This window comes from Canis lupus, chromosome 23 (genome assembly GCF_048164855.1).
Source record: "Canis lupus baileyi chromosome 23, mCanLup2.hap1, whole genome shotgun sequence".
NCBI lineage: Eukaryota > Metazoa > Chordata > Mammalia > Carnivora > Canidae > Canis > Canis lupus.
Window position 1 is genome coordinate 39,395,092 of NC_132860.1, and position 15,628 is coordinate 39,410,719.

General features: G+C 44.1%; 1 long non-coding RNA gene across 1 annotated transcript; it reads right to left on the reverse strand.

Annotated features, from left to right (window-relative positions):
- Positions 1-481: 481 nt before the first annotated feature.
- LOC140615589 (uncharacterized) lies at positions 482-13,594 on the reverse strand. The gene is made up of 3 exons (XR_012016093.1): positions 13,406-13,594; positions 5,135-5,192; positions 482-1,454 (listed from the first exon to the last, which is right to left on the reverse strand). It is a non-coding gene; the product is annotated as an uncharacterized lncRNA (long non-coding RNA).
- Between the last annotated feature and the right edge of the window lie 2,034 nt (positions 13,595-15,628).

The following is a 15,628-nucleotide window of genomic DNA, read 5'->3' on the forward strand; positions in this document are numbered from 1 at the left end:
TATGTTTAAAATACTCAACACAATACCTGTAAAAGCTCAATACAGCCATTATTAAAGCTCAATACAGCCATTATTATTAGTAATTATTGGAGCTTGTGGTGATAGTGCCTTATTTGGAGTATGTGTGGGTGGGTGAGTGTGGGGGGGCATCACAGGCAGGAATTTAACCTCTGTCCTACACTCTGAGACACCTTCTAGACCCTACTAGATTCCTCCTTAGCACAATTTTCACTCTGGTAGAAATGGAATTAATGGGAATCCATTCCTGGCTATATTATCATATCAAATGGGAACATAAATCTCAATCAACATGAAACTGAGGGCAAACTGTTATGACACCTGGTGCATTTCAGTGCACTTGTGTCAGAGTGTATGTGTTTAATGCAGGTCATTGGTGTCAGATAGTCCCCCTGTTGAAGCAGGAGGGGACCACCCAACATTTGGTTTGGATGTGGAGGCTGATGACACTTCACTCACCAAGAGAATTTGAGAGAAAGTTTACTGCTCACAGGAGGGACTCCTAGGAAGAGTGGGGCTGATGTGAACAAGTCCAGGTGGGCCTGGGCAAAGCAGAGGTAGTGGGTTTGGGACTTCATGGTGTAGGATAATAAAACAATTCTTGCAGGATAATAAACAGAGAACATTTGTTTTCATCTGCTCACCTCAGCTGGGCGAAGAACAGGGCTGCCTGACTGCTTCAGCACATGAGGGCCACGAAGCAAGGACCTGTGACGCTGTCAGCATCACCTGCCTGGACATGATGTGCCTAAGTGTGAACCAGCTCCGGTAGAAAACCTCCCCCTGGAGGCCTGGGTGTGGGCTTTGGGGCAGAGCAGAGTGCCTTTCCAGCCTATTGTCTGTCTCGTACTATCTCTGTGAAATGGAGCAACTTAGTTTCTATTTTCTTGTTCTTAGAAAGATAATAATTTTTCGTGTGGCAGAAGACAGATGCCGGTGTGAGTGCCTGGCATGCAGTAGGTTTTCAAGAATTAGCCTGTACTTCCAGAATGTTCCAGAAGGCATTTGATGTGACCCATCTTTACTCCCGCAGTGTGCTTGGATTCCTGGATTGCTTTGAGCCTGCAACAGTGACGCCGGTGCTGACTGTAGGTGGAATTCTCTGCAGACACAGGTCCGGAAGGGAGATGGGATGGAGGGAGCACTATAAGTCATGGTGAGTCCTTCTTTAGAAATTTGAGTGAGTCCTCTGGGTTTTTAGAATGTCCTATCTCACTTTTTTTGTGCTTCTCCAAAGATCAATGTGCATCAATGGCTCTCAGTGGAGACAGCATCGTGGAGGAGGAGGAGCAGGGCCTTTGAGTTCTGGCTCCTTCTCCTTCTATCACTGTGACCCTGGGTGATACTGAGACCTTCTCTTGAGTTTATTTTCTCACCTGCAAAATGGGTATAACATCCAGGTTTCCTGGGGCCCAAAAACATACATTTTGCGAGCCCTGTTTAAGAAAAAGAACACAAAATTATGAATACAAAATCAATTATAAAGGTTATATTTAGAATGAGAAATCAACACAAACTACAAACAAAAAAACACACCAAAATACCACAATATCATATAATTTAGAAAAATGCTATACTCTCATTATTTAGCTGTCTGGCATATCTCTACAGTAGTGTTTTTCCTTACCTCTCTTGCCTTATTACTGTCCGATTACCTTTTAATATGGGATAATGATTTTGTAATATCACTGTCTATGGAGATAATGGAAAGATACTGTATTTCTTCCTTTTGCATGCTGATCAAAACTTTTATTATATTATTAGAGTATTGAGATATTCTTTCTTAGCTTCATCAGTGTGTAGATTTTTATGATTGTCAATGTTTCCTATCAAGTTAAACACACACACACACACACACACACACACACACATATATGTTGTATTCAAGTATTCTTGTGGAGCAGTTATATTAAACTCTCTGAAATGAGAGCATTCCTTCATCAATTTGTCTTCAATGCTCTATGTTGTCTTTGTCAGTGTGTCAATCAGCAAAAAATGTCCCGGTGCATTTATATGCTTCCCTCCTCTTCATTAACTGGATTATCAAATAATTCAAGAGCCCTTTTCATGGCTTCTATTCAGAATTGATCCCTTCCTTTTCAGGCTTAACAGCATTTATTTGTGATCTGAATTTTGGTTTTTGTTACTGTTGTAGCTCAGTGTCAGAATAATTTCTGTTGATTTCATAGCTCAAGTATTTCATGAATTTATTTGAATCTTTCCTCTGTTCTTTAATAAATCCAGGATCAGCACTGTCTACTACCTCAGGGAGTGATTGGAGGGGCTGATGTAAGTGAAGAGGCTTTATAAATGGCAAATGTTATGTTCTTATAAATTACTAGAATTCCTTCCTGCCCCCTCCCACCTCCGCCACCCCGCACAGCCCGCACCTTACAGAGGGTGGGCACTGAAGATAGCAGTGACTTACTGCTTCCCCTTCCAAACACGGGGAGGAGGCAGAGGATGGAAGTGGAGGATTAATTCATCTTTGTATCTGTCAGCTTTCATCATGTTTTCTCTCTGGGGTAAGCAGGATGAAATATAATGCTTAAATTTTTAAATAAAGTTTGCTTTAATAAAAATAATCCCAGAATTTTCCCTGTTTCTGTAAAGGAGCTTTGCTCAGGGCTTCAGAAGTTCACTCTGTTCCTACAGCCTGGGCCATAGACATCAAATGGAGGTGACTGCTGCTCCTCCCTGCCCCCCACCATTTGTTAGTCCCAGGAATGTGTCCTATCAGGGCTGGACAGGTGTGGCTCACCCCACATTTTATCTGCTACCTCTCCCCAACAAAATTCCTGTTCCTGATATCTTTTCAGGTGCATCTCAAGGGCAGGTTTCCTGCATAGCTTGGACACTTTCAGAGTGTGGATTTAAATTCCAAATTTCAAACAATCTACCCTTAAAGGAATATTTTTATATTTGAAAACTCACCGGTCAGGGATAATTTTATAGGGAAAAAGTCAATGAAGGAAATTAATTTCCCTTGGTCATTATTTTTAAATGAATAATGGAGCTTGTATATACCCTTAAAAATGTGCTGTTAGCATTTCTGAGTTTTTCTAAATGTAGTTAATTGAACCCTGTGGATGCCAGTGGACTGTGTTTGGAACAGAGAAACATTACCCCCTCCTGCTAGTCTCCCTTGATCCCTAGGCAGAGTTCGGAGCCTCTTCCTTTCTCTCCTTCCACCCCCCAGAATACTATGTGTTCCCTTCCATCATAGGACTCATCGGGTTAGTACTATTAATCTGTTTGTCTGCTTCCTGTATCCAATGCCAGTTCCCTGAGGGCAGGTTCCTCAGGCCTCACGACCTATAGGCTTTGCTACCTGTAGGGGCCCCTAAATCCTCCCACCTTGACTTTCCCTATAGTGGGCTCCTGGCACTTTTCTGAACACTGCTGAGCTACAGGTGTCCTCTACATGCTGCCCTGGGGGCTCAGCTGTTTCTTGGAAGGTCATCCCTCCAGGGCCCCATATCTAGGCCCAGGCCTGATGATTCCTTCTGGTCTGGTTGGCAGTGACACTGACATGCTGGATGGTCCTCTCTGAAGAGATGAAAGTTGCCACCTGTGGCAGTGAAGTCAGATAAAATGATAATTCCTCATGAATTCAAGCTCTTTGGTGATGTCAGACCTCCTGAGAGTGGGCTTTCATGGATCTCTCTGCAAGGAGAGGTCTTGTTGACTGCCCAACTAATTGCTTATATTGGGCCTGGACTTGAGGTTAAGGAAGCCTGATATCAGAAGACCTTGCCCAGGTCCAAGAGTGAGGTTTTCTAGGGAGAAGATTCCAAGACCCTGGCTATGGGTTGTTCCTGGTTAGCCTCACTCCAGAAAGAAACGGCACCAACCAGAGATGGTGATAAATGGCTCTTGAAAGCATAGGGAATTAGGTTTAGTGATGGGTCACTTATTTCTGCCCTCCCTCTATCCCTATAGCTGCAAGTAATACATATGCACATACATACCACTCAATGTTTCAGCCAGTTGAAGAAACAGCCCAAAACCAAGTGTAGTGTAGGAAAAGTTACCTACTTACTATGTGTGTGGTTCCTCCCCAATAGAAATGCTTAGCAGGGAAGGTGAGTATTGATTTCTGAGGAACGGCAACTCTCAGAAGTTGTTCAGGTGGTGATATTTGTTGCCCCAAAGTGTCTCAGCCACTGCCCATCCCTGATATAGTTTTCTCCCTCAGAGAACAGCATCCCACTCATAGACTTTCCAGTTCTAACTCCACTGTTATCCTGGGAGCCAGGTCACCCCTGTCTGCTTCTCAGACCACTACCTTCTTGTGGGTGTCTCGCTTTTACCTCCTTCAGCCCGTCACCCACAGGGCAGCCAGAGTAGTCTTTTAAAAAATATAAATTTGATCACATCACACTTGGCCACACATTCTACTCCTTGATGGCACAGTTGATTTCCTACTCAAGAGCTTTTTGCATGTGATCTTCCTCCTCATTTCTTCAATGGACTCACTTCTTTGGCCCTGCCAGGCCTCAACCCAAATGTTACTTCTTTAGGAGGACATTCTCTGCCTTTCCTATTTAACTGCTGTCTTTCCATTATATGCCCTGAAAGAACCCTCTATTTTTCATGGTATGTATTGATATTTGTAATTATATGTTCATTTGCTTGCTATTTTATTCTCTGACCATAGTGTAAGCTTCATGATTGCTGGGGCAATGTCTGTTGGTTAATCACTGTTTGCCTAGTGTCTAGTATCATGCCTCATCCATAGTATGTCATCAAATATTTGTTGAATGGAAGAATCTGTAATAAGTTACTCTCAACATAATACTATAAGAGGGAAGGGGCTGGAGCTTACATGCCATGAGTGAAAGGGTTAAGAGAGCCCCATACATAACTATTTTTATTTACTGATTTATGTAAGGACAAAGGACTGAAACTAACATTTAAGTCCATCCACTCTGGAGTTAGATTAAAAGAAATAGGCTTAGGGTGCTAGGATCGGGCTCCCTGCTCAGCAAGGGGTCTACTTCTTCCTCTCCCTCTGTGTTTGTGCTCTCTCTCTCCGTCTTCTGCTCTCTCTTGTTCTCTCTTAAATAAATAAATAAATAAATAAATAAATAAATAAATAAACCTTTAAACATACCTGATAGGTGAGAATGGATTCCATGGAGGTCAAGTCAGAAGGGGGACCAACAGGATTCCTAAGAAATAGATCACCCAAAGACAGAATTTCTCAACATTAGCACTTCTGACATTTGATGTGGAGGGCTTTTCTTTATGTATAATAGGATGTTGTACAGGATCCCTGGCTTCTACCTACTTATTTCCATAAGTAGCTTTCATTTCCAGTTGTGACAACCAAAAATGTCTCCAGACACTCCAAATGCACCCTGGGTTGGGGATGCAAAATCATCCCCAGTTGAGAACAACTGTCCTAAGAAAATAAGTGACACAGTGATCCAAGAAAGTCCTGAATGCCGGGAAGGAGAGCTGGTTCTGTATACATGAAAGTAGCTGATGTCAGCACTTACCCTATTCTATCTACTGTGTTGGTTTGTATAATCTTGGAAGGTAAGTGTTGTGTCACTTATGCTGGTGATGTTTCAGGCTGAAACATTCTTGGGGACCTTCGCTGCCATCTGCATAAAACATTGAAGGAGCTATTTTCTTCTGACTTTAGGGGTCAATGGCATGTCCCATATCAGCATGGCATTCAGGGCACAGATTCAGTGCTGGCATAGATTCTCCGTGGAACTGTTGGGATCCGGGGCAGTGTTGGCTACTGCATGGAGTGGCCATGTTCACTGAATCTGAGATAAGAGTATAAAGCATTCCTTGGAATTCCCCTCAAATATTTGTTAAGTAGGATTTGGGGAAAATCCTACAGTCAAGCTGGCACTAGATTTTACCCACCACCAGGAGTTTGGACTAAAGTTGAAATTATGATTATTTCACAGGCTGATAAAGCTGAGGATGCTAATATTTACAGCTTTTTAACTTACAAAGACTTGGTTTCATTTGCTCTTTACAAAAACTCTACAAAGAGGCACCAGTATTACTATCAGTTCTTTTATAGATAAATTTACTACCCAGGGCACCAGTATCTGGAATCAAACTAGGTCACTGGGCTCCAATGCAAACCATGATATTCCTTTCAATGAAATCCTTTATCTCTTCTGCCCAGTTAGAGGGGTAGGTAGTTTTATTCGTTCTGCTGATGTTGGCCAACTGAAGCATAGACTCAGGTTATGGCTATCTCTAACTAGTGAACTAAGCAGATACATAAGAAAATGTATCCATATGTTTATAAATTACTATATTTTATGGTCTACTTCTTTGCTTATTTATTCAGGAAATATTTGTTGACTAAACAATAAATAAATAAATAAATACGAATTTATGTGCAGAGCTGCTACTGGTCCATCCTGGTAGTGGATTGTGGCCATAGCATAGGGTGACCAGCTGTCCTGGTTTGCCCAGGACTGAAGGATTCCTGGGATCTGGGACTTTCAGTACTTGTCTTGGGATGAGTTGGTCGTCCCACCATAGTAACTCTCTTAATGTGGATAACAAATTGTCTTTTCATCTAGCAGATTCATTAATTTCACAAATGTATGTTAAAGTCTTTTTCCATTTCAAGCAATGGTCTGGAGATTAGAGCCATGAGGATGAATATCATCTAGTCTCTGCCCTTGAGCACTCTATGCTTAAATATTAATGAAGTACCTATTACGTGCTAAGAGCTATGCTAGATCTGGTGTTATAATAATGAGAGACATGACACCTTTCAGTAAGATGCTCAGAATTCAGTGGCATGCAAACTAATAATTTCTCAGCATGGTAAAAAGAGCTATGATAACTACAGGTACAAGGTGTACATGATGAGAGTCCCAAAGTTCAAACAGGAATGGGAAGATTTCTTTCTTTCTTTCTTTCTTTCTTTCTTTCTTTCTTTCTTTCTTTCTTTCTTTCTTTCTTTCTTTCTTTCTTTCTTTCTTTCTTTCTTCTCTTTCTTTCCACTCTCTCTTTTTTTTTAGGGAGAGATAAAGATAGAGAGCACACACAGGAGGGACAGAGGAAGAGGGAGAGAAAATCTTAAGCAGGTCCAATGCTCAGCACAGAACCTAATGTGGGACTTGATCTCAAGACCCTGAGATTATGACCTGAGCTGAAATAAAGAGTTGCACTCTTAACTAACTGAGCCCGGGCACCCCTGCATGGGAAGACTTTCAAGAGGAGTAAAGCTGAAGGTTAAATAGGTTAAGTAGAAATTTGAGAATCAAAGAAGGAAAATAAATGTAGTATGAGGAAGCATTCTACTGAAGAGGTAGATGTGGGATGAAGTGGATCTGCGAGGAGACCCTAGGAGCTAGGTTTGAAAGGTAGCTGGCAACTAGCGGGCCTTCTCAGTGAGGGTGAGTGGATCCATTCTCCTGGGGTGTGGGCAAGGAATTGAGGGTCGTGGGAGCAAGGGTTGAAAATGTAGGGCTTGACCATAGTGACCATGAATGCTGGGCTAAGGAGTCAATGTGGAAGGATTTTGGCAGAGAAATGCTCAAGAGTCTGCCTATGTTGACCTCCTCCCTCCTATGCCCCAGCCAAGCTCTCTGCAGCCGATAGTCACAGCACTTTGTGGCAGCCAAACTCATTCTGTGATCCTTTAACTCTTTGCGGCCTGTGTTTTGCACATTCCATTCCCCACCTTCCCTCTGGTGTGACTCTTCCAGGGGTCAAAACTCCTCATAAGTTTGGACAGAAACAAAAACTTGATAATGATTTTCTGGGAGTGAAAAAATTGCCACAGAGTCAATTGTTGAGTTGTTTAATTTCTGTTAAAGGCCAAGGGGTCCTGATTGTGAGATTAGCATATAGATGACCTTGCACACTGCTCTTTGATTCAAGTTGGGTGTTTTGCTAAATTCCTTACACTACCTCCTGCGCCCATAACTGGAAAGGGGAGTAGAGAGAATCTCTGGGAGGAGAAAAGGCATAGGAAATTCTCTGATCTTGATCATCCTAAAGAATCAATTGCCCGGAGAAAGAATGAGCTAGTGCAGGCTCTTCAGAGAGCACTTTAGGAACAGGGAGGCATGCATGGCTCTCCTAATGGTGGGCCCGGACCTCAGTTTCCCCTCTTGAAAAGGCCTCTTCAAAATCGGATAGTCTTTGTAGTAGATTAACTAGTAAATTGTTCATACATTCATACATTCAAAATCTATTGTTCTCCATTGTGATTAGTTGTGAGGATACAAAAAAATGAAAAGTCACATGTCTGCTCTCAAGGGTAAGATAGTTGTGATTGTATGTATATGAAGAGTGGGGCAGAAGCCTGCCCTTTCTCCCATGCAGGGTAATTAGGTCCAAGTAGATTTCAATATGGTTTACCACTTATAGGAAAAGCCTGCTTTAGGTTTAATGAAACTGCCTATTTGCATATGCTGTTCCATCAGCCTAGAATGGTCTGTCCCAGTGATTCACAGAAGACCTGTGTAGTTTTCAAGTCTCAGTCCAAATGCTGTGACAAATCTTGTGAAGCGTCCCTACCTACTCAAGGCAGGCCTACCCAAAAGCACTTTCTGTATGCTCAAGACATGGGGTCCTTCTTTTGACCATTTGCCCCAGACATGTCTGCTGTAAGCTCTTGAGGAAGCGGAGCTTGAGTCTGGCGCCTTAGACCACTCGGCCATCCTGACACCCTGCTGTAAGCTCTTGAGTGCAGGGGATGTGCCTTTATTCTTTAAGTCTTCAGTTCTCAGCACAGGACTTGGCACATAGCAAGTGCTCATTAAATTCATGATTTAATGAGAATGAATTAAGAGGCTAGGCCCATTAACGTGGACAGATGTGAACCCTACATTCTGTGTCACTGGTCAAATCCAAAAACCTGGAAGTAAGGTATGCAAACATTTGTAAGTAGTTGTGTTGAGTCTCGTTTGGGAGAAAGGGATAAGGATCTATAAAGGTAGATGCAAAGTGGATTCACATGCCAAGAACCAAGAAGTTCATGGGAGGGTTTCCAATTAATCTGGTTGAGGATTTGAGGAGGGGTATTTAAGGTAGGACAGTGACACCTAGTGGTGTCAGAAGGACTGATCAGATATCAGGATCCCTCCAGGTCTGACCTCCTGTCCCCTGGCAGGTCGACTCTGTGATGATGACTGAACTGCCTGTCTCTAAGGTGGAGTCGATGTGCTGTCAAAGCCTCATTGTGCTTATAGTTGACAATACTGTATTTACACTCAAACTTTTTTTTTTAAGTGTTCTTTTCTTACTACCATCACACACACACACACACACACACACACACACACACGGTCTGATTCTGTGAAAGGCCAGACTATATGATTATAGTGGTCCCCGGTCAAACTTCCTTGAGCCTAGAGAGTAAAAAGGACCAGCCCAAAGATGCATGGGTAATTAGTCCTAGAGCTAGGCCTGGGATCCAAGTTTTCTGATGCTTAGAAAGAAATCTTTCCTTTCCATCATTCTTTCCTGATGGCAGGACAAACCAACTTCAGTAAGGTAGAACTGTATTATAGCAAATGCCAAGACAACTATGGAGATGAACAAAACAATAGGAAGGGAAGGTTGAAAACGTGTCCAAGGGGAATCCTACTTTCTCTGCCTTAAGAGTGGAAGTAGGGATGGGATGAAACACTCTGGAGAAGCCTCATCTCCTCTGCATGCACCCAGCATCTGCATCCTTTCCCCACCTGCTCAGGGCCAAGAGCCATTGTCTGTGTCCCCACCTGAAGGACTGATTTGACAGTTCACACTAACATTATATTGCAAGTGATTCTTAGTAAATGCAGCAGTGGGAAGGATTAGAATCATCCCAGGGACTCAGCCACTTACAAGAGATTGTTCCACCCCTAGATGCAAAGATTGTGGCATTGGAACCAAAAGGGACCATATATGATGTGGGAGGAGCCTGGGCTACGGGCTGGAAAGAAATCCACATGGGAACTCCTGGCAAAGGGCTCTGGCCAGGAGAGCCTGTTCTGATTGGAACACAGGGCTTTTGTTGAGAGGGCTTGGTGGAAAGTTCTAATATCTAGATGCACCAAGGATGGCCTCTTGTTGTAGAGTTTTCTTCTTCAGTTGATGATTATTCATTTTTGTAGTAGATAGAATTCTTTAGGGATTTTTTCTCATATACATGAAAATGTATTTGAAAGACAAATGAAGGCATATAGGGGTGACTAAATGCAAAATGGCTTGATAGTCATTCAAATCGGCAAACATATCTATTTGGCTAATTCATATAGGGTTAGTTGCAAATAGTCAGAGGACATTTACTGTGCACTGTTCACCATGTTAAATAAATATTTTATGTGCATTTTATATTATAGCCTCACAACACTGAGGTAAATGGTTTTATTATCCCAATCTGCCAGTGAGAAAACTGAGGCTCAGTGAATTGCTTGAAATCATACAGCAGGTTGTAAGGTCTTTGAAGGCAGAGACCTTACATTCCCTCTTTTGTTTCCATTTGCCAAGACATGATAGGGCCAACCAAATGCTGGTTAATGATGATGGTAAGGTCAGTCATGACAAATGATGACTTCTGACTAGGATTAGAGGTTTTCCTCATACCATTTATTCCTTTGCTCAGTCCCCAAGTGTCATCTGCACATGAGTTCTCCCACTGGGACTCTGGAATATATCTTGCCTTGCTTCCATGTCTGGGAAAGATAATAGTGCCTTGATTCTATTTTTGCCTCAGTTTCTTTATCTGTAAAATGAGGATAAACTATGACTTAGGGAAGTGAGATGTAAACGTACATCATTTAGGGCATCTTGGTGGCTCAGTTGGTTAAGTGTCCAACTCTTGATCTTGGCTCTCAGGTCTTGATCTCAAGGTCATCAGTTCAAACCCCACATTGGGGCCTGTTTAAAGACAAATGTACATCATTTGTGAAAGCACCTTTGGAAGATGTTATTTTTATTAACACTGTGATCTTAAATATTAATGATAATGTTCACACCTACCTGAGAAGTGGACCACCTTCCCCCCACTCTGGATACAAAGCAAGAGTGATCTCATCTTTCTTGCTTGGATCTTGATTTTTTAAATATATTTCCTTTGCTATACTTTTTATCCCCATGACTTATTAATTCCATAACTGGAAGCCTGTATTTCCCATTCCTTTTCACCTTTTTTGCTCATCCCCCCCATCGCTTTCCCCTCTGCCAACCATCAGTTTGTTCTCAGTATTTATGGGTCTGTTTCTGCTTTGTTCATTTGTTTCGTTTTGTTTTTGATTCCACATATAAGTGAAATCATATAGTATGTTTTTCTCTAACTTATTTCACTTTGCATAATACCCTCTAGGTCCATCCATGTTGTCACAAATGGCAAGATCTCACTATTTTTTATAGCTCAGTGATAGTCCATTGTATGTATATATGATATCTTCTTTATCTACTTCACTATTGATGGACATTAGGGTTGCTTCCCTATCTTGGGTCTTATAAATAATGCTACAGTAAACACAAGGATAAATGTGTTTTCAAATTAGTGTTTTTGTTTTCTTTAGGTAAATACTCAGATGTGGAATTACTGGATCATATGATAGATAGTTCTATTATTAATTTTTTGAGGAACCTCCATACTGTTCTCCATAGTGGCTGCAGCAATATTTCATTCCTACCTACACTGCACAAGGGTTCCTTTTTCTCCACATCCTGGGCCAAACTAGCTATTTTTATCTTTTTGATTCTAGCAATTCTGACAGGTAGAAGGTGATATCTCATTGAGGTTTTGATTTGCATTTTCCTGATGATGAGTGATGTTGAGCGTCTTTTCATGTGGCTGTTGGCCATCTGGATGTCTTCTTTGGGAAAATGTCTATTCAGTTCCTCTGCCCATTTTTAAATTAGATTATTTGCTTTTGATATTTTAAAGATGGAAAGAGACAACTTTATTACTCTTCTCTTGACAGCTTGATTTTCAAGCTGATTTTTTTGCTGTAGATGAAAAAAATTTATTTTGAACGTCTGAAGCTGAATATTACATTCTTCATATTACACTCCTAATCACCCACCACCCACAGATGTCTTGGTTTGACTGTAGTCTGAGCTGAAGACTCCCCTATTATACCTTAAACTGATGGTAGTCAAGATGTGGTTCTTGGACAGGGACCTGTCTGTGAACTTTTTGTAACTAGCCTATAAAAACATACATTTAGAGGGTTGCCTGGCTGCCTCAGTCAGTGGAGCATATGACTCTTGATCTCAGGGCTGTAAGTTGGAGCCCCATGTTGGGTGTGAAGATTACTTATTTATTTTATTTTAGAGAGAGAGAAAGAGAGAGAGAGAGAGAGAGAGCGCAAACAGGGGGATGGGGCAGAGGGAGAGAGAGAAGCAGACTTCCCACTCAGCAGGGAGCATGACTAGGGACTTGATCCCAGGACCTGGGATCATGACCTGAGCTGAAAGCAGACACTTAGCTGACTGAACCACAGAGGCACCCCTAAAAAGTCTTTAAAAAACAAACAGAAAACCTCCCATACATTTAGAAATTGACAGTAAGCATGTAGAAGCATATATGACAATTTTGTAGTGTTATTAAATTCTATATTGAATCTAATAATAAAAAATAAGGGCTTGCATTTGTTTTTTTATTTAATTTTATTTAATTTTTTAAAAATACATTTTCATTTCATATGCATCTGTGATGGATTGGAGTTTGAAAAAAAAAAAATATCATTTACAACTGGTAGTTTGAGAAGCCCTGCTTTATACCTGAAAGGAGGGAGTGGAGTTTCTAGTCTTTTATGCTAAGGTTCCTGACCTCACTTCCTTCTCAGAGATTGCGCCCTGAGGTATGGCCAAGGACCTGACTTTGACAGGCCACAAAAGTCCCATATACTCTTGCCCCAGAGAAATAGGGGTCGACTACTCCTTTCCCCTTGCAAATTCAGGAAGTCCGCTTTAATTATTGTTTGCTCAACAACAACAAAATTTGCTTCTTGGCCACTCCTCATTTTCACTTCAGAGAGAAGTAGCGACAGTTTAAAGATGTGACTCATTGGGGTACCTCTTTGCCGTAAAACTGAGAATACCGGGGCTCAGAGCAGGCACGTAACATGTCCTAGACACGCAGCCATTATAGCTCAGAGCCGAGATTTCAACCCAGGTCTGTTCTCCGTGAGAGCGCGTGATCTTTCTCGTTTGCCACAGTTAGTGGTTTTGGTGGGATGAGGCGGATGTCCGAGGCCCCTCAAGGTACCCCACAGGAAGCGTTGAGGGGTCTGGGGGAAGGGGGGAGAGGAGAGCAATCAGGCAGCTCAGCATGTGAGAGTGGGAGGCTGGGCAGGTAGAGGCAGACACTGTGGTCTGCGGAGCATGTCTGCTTCCCCGCGGCCGTGTACGTGGGTCCCGACTCCCGAGGCCTCCCAGTACCCAGTACCTCTGAGTGTGGCCGGATATAGAGTCTTTTCAGAGAAGTCCGTGTGAGATCATGAGGGTGGGCGCTAATCCCATATCAATTATGGAAAGGGGACGTTTGGAGCAGCGCATGAGCTGGGAGGATGAGACGAACAGCCACAGGGAGAAGACGGCCTTCCGGGCGCTCGCTCGCCCCCTGGCACGAGCCGCCCCGCCGCCGCCTGCGTCTCGGACCTGGCGCCTCCAGAGCGACGAGGCCGCGGGCGGCTGCTGTGCGGCGTCGGGCCTGCGCTCTCCGTCAGGCGGTCCTGGCGAACCGACACGGACGTCCCGGCCTGCGAGGCCCCGACAGAGCCCTGCTCTCGGAACGAGGACATCTTTAGAGGTTCCCGGGGAGGAGGGAGGACTTGAGGGCCGCTCGGGCTGCCCACGGGGCTTTGCCCCTCAACCTTCGCTCACAGCCCGTCAGGGCAGCGTGAACGAGGATGTTCTCTCGGGCCTGTCACCTCCCCAGTCCGGTCGGCCCCACGGCCCTGCGACCCGGGGCGTCGGGCCCTCCTCACTCCTGCGGGCCGGGCCTCCACAGCCTCACGGAGGTTCTCGCCAGGCGCAGCTCCATTAGTCTAACAGGAATTGGAAGCATCGCTCCGTACGGCCTGTGCTCGTCCATGATCGCTTGCCCGGGCGAGCCCAGGCCCTCGTGGTCGTCCCCAGGGGCAAGCTGGCCTGTACCCCCCTCACAGAGTTCCTTTGAGGCCTGTTAGAAGGAAGGGCGCCAGAGGGGGCGGGCTCCCCGAGGAAGGAGCCTGGGCCTCGGAGGTCGAGGAGCAGCCTCGCCGGGCTGCGGGGAGGCCACGGGGAGAGGAAAAATGTTCTGCCTCAGAAGGGAACATTCTCGTAAGCGCTGCGTGTTATTTCGGCTGGAAGGCCCCGTTGACTACACGTGGAGGTCCTCTGAGCCTTTTCTGGAAACTTCTTGGGGACTTCTTCACTCATCTTCTAAAACAACCAGTTACATTTTGGGGCAGAAGAACTTCTCTGGAGGAGTATTTTACCGTTTTCTCATTCACGGAGGTGGCCCTTACCAGATAGTCTGCGGAGATGGTAAAGGTTGGTCGCTGCCGCTTGTCTTCTGGATCAGCTCTTCCCGTCAAAGAGCTGCATTAGGATCACCTCAGAGATTAAACAATAAACATTCCTGCGTTCTTATTCCCTGAGACACCGACTCAAGAGTCTGAGCTTATATCTAGGAATTGTAGTTTAAAGATATCCCCAGGTGACTGTCATTTACTGGCAGGTTTGGAGATCTCAGGTGTTCATTGTTTACCTTGCTACTCTCTATAAAACCTTTTACCACCCTCATCAAGCACTTTCCCTGTTCTGAAAACTGGGCAAAGACCTAGGGCTGTAAGGATCAAAGGCAACGTTCTGTGTCAGGTTTACTGAGAAGGCCAGATTGGTGAGAGATGTGTACCATCTAGTGTCCTAAGTGCTTGAGTAGAAGGAGGCTCAGGAAGGCAGTGACCATTGAATCTGCTTTTGGAAGTGGGGCTGAGAGTAGGGTTAGAGCATTGGTTTTCAAGTAGGGGTGATTTTTGTCCCTCGGAGATATCTGGTAATGTCTGGAGACAATTGTTGCTGGCACAGCTGGGAGGGGTTAGTACTGGAATCTAGAAAAAGAGGACAGAGAAGGATCCTCCTAAGCATCCTGTAATGCGCAGAGATGCGCCCGCAGCAGAGATTCCTTTGGCCCCAAATGTCAATAGCGCTGAGTTTGAGCAACTCTGGGCAAGAAGAAGCTTCTGAGGGGTTGAAATTGGCAGGGGCCCTAGGTGGCGGAGAGGGTACTGCAGGGCAGAGGAGACAGGATGTCTGAAGGCCCAGAAGCCCTTCCAGCTGGTGCTCCCTGGGAGCTGTGTGACAGCATGCAAGTTGGTGGCGATGGGGGAAGAGGCCAGACAGGTTGAAGGGGATGTGGGGTCCTTGTCTTGCAGAGTGCATTTCTCCCTCAAGACTAGGGCAAGTCACTGAGGGATAATGGTCACTTGTGAAGGTAAACTTATATTTTAGAGTTATTACTCTAATAAAAGTTGGAGGGATACACTAGGGTGGAGGGGTGAGGGGCTGGGGAGGACTCAGATTTCTGAACAGAGAGATAAAGACAAACATTTGCAAACCTAGATTAAGTCCAACGGCTGAGAGAAGGTGCCAGATTGGAAAGCAGGGGGGAAATGGAGGGGACTGG